We start from the raw sequence: 4462 nt of genomic DNA, 5'->3' as shown, positions 1-4462 counted from the left end.
CCCGCCCCAGGAGCAGGATGAAACCCCACACTGCACTCTCTGGTGAACTCCCAGGGCAGAGTTATGGGGGCCCTGGGACCCCTGAGACTTCTCCCCACTCTATAAGCCTCCTGCCTAGGGCCTTCTCCCTGAGCTCAGCTGTAGGCTCTTTCTAGTCTAAATCCCCTTTTCCTCTCTGTCCGCTACTTCCCAAGACATTGGTTCCTTAGAGAGCCCTTGGCCTTTTCTGTAGGTACCACAGGGTTCTTTTTCTTTAACCCACGGACAATCAGGCCCTCGCTTTGAGCAAGGTGAGCCGATGCCAGGAGGAGTGGAGCCACGTCAGTTCATGCTCAGGCCAGCTTGTCCTTCCCTCAGTCCTGACCAGACACGCTTCTACCCCAGGGCCTTTGTTCTGACTGCTTCCTCGGTCTGGAGTGTTTCCTCCCAGACCCTACTTGGCTTCCTCCTCCCCATGCTTTTTTTTTTTTTTTCTCTTTCCAAGCTTTTGTTAAATGTCAGCTTCTCAGTGGGGCCTACGCAGACCCTCCAGCTTATCAATAATTCTGTGATCTGTGTGCATATGGACACATACAAATGCCCTCAGAACACCCTTCTTCACATACACAGCCCGGTACACACACCCCCTCTTACCTACCTGGCATTCTTCATCTCCCCTTTTTCCCCATGGCTCCTACCAACTACTTACATACATTATTTTATATATCCCATCTACTGAGTCTCCTGAGCAAGCACGAGGGTGGGAGCACGTTGGCCCCGTGAGGGTGGGGATCTTGGCTTTGCTCACGATGTTTCCTGAGTGCTGGGACCTGTGTTAGGCATTATAGCTGCTCCACAGACATTTGCACCATTGTTGTTGGGCCTGTGGCTCAGAGAAGGGCACCTGTGGGAGACAGGGTTAGTCCTCTGTGGGGCTGGGGGTGCTGCTGGACCACAGGACCTGTGATCAGAGGGGGTGGACTCCATGCCCTGCTTCCCAGGGGGGCAGTACCCTTCTGTCCTGCCTGCCTTCCTCCCTGGAACCACACCCCTCAGGCCAGCCCTGCACACACAAGGGGCACACCCCCACACCCTGCATCCATGGCCCCACCTCCCCCCAGCCCTGGTGCACACACCACTGACATGGTGGCTGTGGTTTCTGGGCCCCAGAGGTGCAGACTGGAGTTGGGGCATCCTGTTCTCTGCGGCTGCAGTAGCAGGTGGGGGTGGGGGACAGGTTCCCCTGCAAACAGGCACATGCAGAGGCCCCCCTCTCCTTGCATTTTTATACACACACACACACATGCGTGCACACGCGCATGTGCACACAGACAGGTGGACAGCCAGATGGCCCCAGCAGACTGGCTGCTCTTAGACCCCAGGCACAGGAACTGTGCACCCATCTGAAACAGGGCCCCTTGGGTGAGGAGAGCGGGGCAGAGGAAGCAGCTACAGGTTCCCTTCCCGGTGCCTAAGCTCCCACCACTACTGCTCGTGCCCAACACAGGGCTGGCCGACCTTGTCGTCAGACCTTTCCTTTGGAGGAAGCATTGTGCTGTCTTGTCGTGTCAAAACCACAAAAGCCAGTGAGAGGGGTCCCACATTCAGCCTCGGTGAGGTTGTTTGTCTGCAGTTGTGCGCACACGGCCAGTCCTGGGAGCATGCTGGTCCCTTGCTCAGAACACTGCCATGACTCCCTGGTGCCCACCAGGTCCAGCTACACCCCTGATCCCAGGTCTTCCCTGTTCCAGGAAACCCCAATTCAAGGGGAGGTGAGTATGGCCTCTGCCTAGATTGAATGCCAACTCTGTGTGACCTTAGGCGAGTCACTTAACCTCCGTGTGCCCCAGTTTCCTCCCTTGCAGAGCTGTTGTGAGAATTCTGGAGATTCATATAAGTAAAGTGCTTAGTGCAGCATCTGTTGTGCAAGAAAGTTGTCTATAAGTGTTAACTGTCTCCGTTATTGTTTCCTTGCAGGAGGGACCTGAGCTATGACCTCAGTTGGGGCTTGCAGCCCAGCTCCGGCCTTCCAGACTGAGCCAGAGGCTTCCAGGCCACCTGGGAGCTTATTGGAAGCTCCGAGTGTCAGACCCCCCTGGGGATCCTAAAGCAGCAGGTGGGTGGCAGGAGGGGCCTGTACACCATGGCCCGCAGTCATCTGTGGGACAGGAGTCTGCCCCAGGCTCGGACCAGTTCATCACCTGCGCCGTCCCTCGTCTTCCTGCCTCTCCAAGTCCCCTCTGCCTTGCAAGGCTCCTCTTGGGACATCTAACCCTGCAGCCTCAGTTTCTTCAAGTAAGAATGAGGATAAAAATGCCCACAAGTGGGATTCACATCCAGAGAGGTCATGGATAAACAATGCATAGCTGAGGCAGACAGTCAGGGCTGACCCTTATTACTGCCAGCACCCCATGTCTGGCGGGTCTGTGCTGGGGTTCTTTCGGGGATGCAGGAAAGACCTCTTCATGGTATGGGGGGGTGCTGGGATGAACCCTAGGAGCTGAGAGGGAGCACAATGACTGGAGCTTACTCACAGCAGCCTGATGAGGGAGGAAGGAAGGGAGGGCAAGCCGAGCACACCCTGGGCCCCAGAGGAAGTTGAAAGCCGGGCCGTGGTGTGACAGTTCAAGGGCCCACACCACAGCACCCCACCCGACTCCTACCTGCTGACGTCAGTGGACTCCAGCACGGAGCCCTCCCCCAGGCTCAGGGTCTGTGAGGCAGAGCCCTGGCCTGGGGGGGCTCCCTCAGCTGTTCTCTGTACACATGAGCAGCTGGCAGAGCCTTGAGTCTTTAGGGCAGCGTTACCCTCTCTGGGCTCTCTTAATGAAAGGCAACCATTTGTGGCCCCTCTTTACAACGCCCCATCACCTCACCTCTCCCAGGTGTGGCCCTAGAGTCTAATAAGCACCTCCTATATACCTGGTGGTGAGGTATCCACTAGCTCATTTAATCCTTCACAATACCCTGAGGAAGGCATTTTACAGATAAGAAAACAGGCTCAGAGAGACTAAGTAACCTGCCTGAGGTCACACAGCTTGGAGGTGGTCAAGCTGGCCTTCCAACTCAGGCCCTGTCATGGAGTTCCTCAGGCCCCCAAGTGGGTGGATTCCTGCTGGAGGAGCCCTCAGAGAAGCAGGGCAACTAGGCCTCCTGTTTGTCAAGGAGGAAATGGACACCCCGCGCTGGAAGTGAGTGCCCCAGGCCATGCCACAGGCTCCTGGCAGAACAGGCAGGATTAGAGAACTTTCTTTTGGCATTGGATGCCTGGCGGGAGGGGCTCTGCCGGGAAAGTTCCTTCTTTTACTGACTCCAGGTCTCCACTCTTCTCAGGGAGAAGCCTTTCTGGACAGTCTTGGCAGAAGCAGAGCCCTGTCACCCTCCATCTCCAGGCCTGGCTTTATTTTTCTTCGTGGCGCTCACTGTCACTTGCAATTTCATGTGTCAGATTATTTATTATCTCCCTCTTCCTAGAATGTGAGCTCCGTGACTCGGGGAGGGCCTGTCTTGTTCCTTTGCCTAGAAGAGGAGGTGGTATAAGCTCAACAATTTTTTGTGCTATGAATGAATGAATGAATGAAAGGAGTCAGGTGGTAAAGGGAGATGTTTACCCTCACAGGGGAAAGTTGGGTGTGAAGACAAGCTCCTTATGGGCAAGCTAAATAGATCATTCTAGGTAGAGCAGGGGAATTACAAGTAATTTAGCAAAGGGATGGGGCCATGTAGAGCCATGTGGTCTAGCACATAGACTATAAAGCGAACGGTACCCCCACCAGTTGTACAGTTCTCAACCTGAACAACAGTACATGGTGCTCCTGGGGAGGGGAAGAACCCAACAGTTTGGGCCCCCTCAGCAGGGCTGAGTGGAGGCAGCTCTACAGCTGGGGGGACAGGCTGTACCCTCCGGGAGGACGCCACGTGGTCATGGTTAGCAGCGTGCCATCCGGTGGTGCTGTAGCCGCAGACGGTCATCCAACCAGGGCAAGCAGCTGTTCTGCTGTTAGTGATCTCTGGTGCCTGGAGTGCCCGGCGGGACCTGGTTGGGGAAATCACCCTGACACACCCCACAAACACACACCGAACGCGGTGGACAAAGATAATCACACACAGTGGGAGGGAGGGCTGTTTCCTGACCCAGCTGTGCGCTCTGGAGGCGTAGGACACTGTGTTCTGAGACGACATCTCCACGGAGTGGAGGGCTCGGCCAGGAGCCTAGCCAGGCCCCCTCCTCCTCCCGGGCCCCACCGGCTGGGCACAACAACCACCAGCCCGCGATGGTGGGGCTCTGTCTGCGATGAGTCACCTTGCCCACAGCGAGACTTGCTGGGCGATGTTATCAGCTCCTCTGCTTACTTAATTCCTTGGTTGACATCACCACCACCTCCGACCTCTCTTCTCGGCACTGCCGCCTGCAGCTTGGTGTGTCCTGGAAGGAGAGGTGCTGGAGGGCCCTTGCCAGAAGCTAGCGGGGCAGGTAAATCAG

The 4462-nt window shown here is 56.2% G+C and overlaps 1 long non-coding RNA gene across 1 annotated transcript; it reads left to right on the top strand.

The window, feature by feature from the left end:
- The first annotated feature begins 1633 nt into the window (after positions 1–1633).
- Positions 1634–3685, top strand: LOC122441316. Its single transcript, XR_006269321.1, has 3 exons — positions 1634–1751; positions 1957–2095; positions 3313–3685. It is a non-coding gene; the product is annotated as an uncharacterized LOC122441316 (long non-coding RNA).
- Positions 3686–4462: the final 777 nt, after the last annotated feature.

Source organism: Cervus canadensis, chromosome 5 (assembly GCF_019320065.1).
Source record: "Cervus canadensis isolate Bull #8, Minnesota chromosome 5, ASM1932006v1, whole genome shotgun sequence".
Classification (NCBI taxonomy): Eukaryota; Metazoa; Chordata; class Mammalia; order Artiodactyla; family Cervidae; genus Cervus; species Cervus canadensis.
This window is presented reverse-complemented; position numbering and strand designations above follow the sequence as displayed.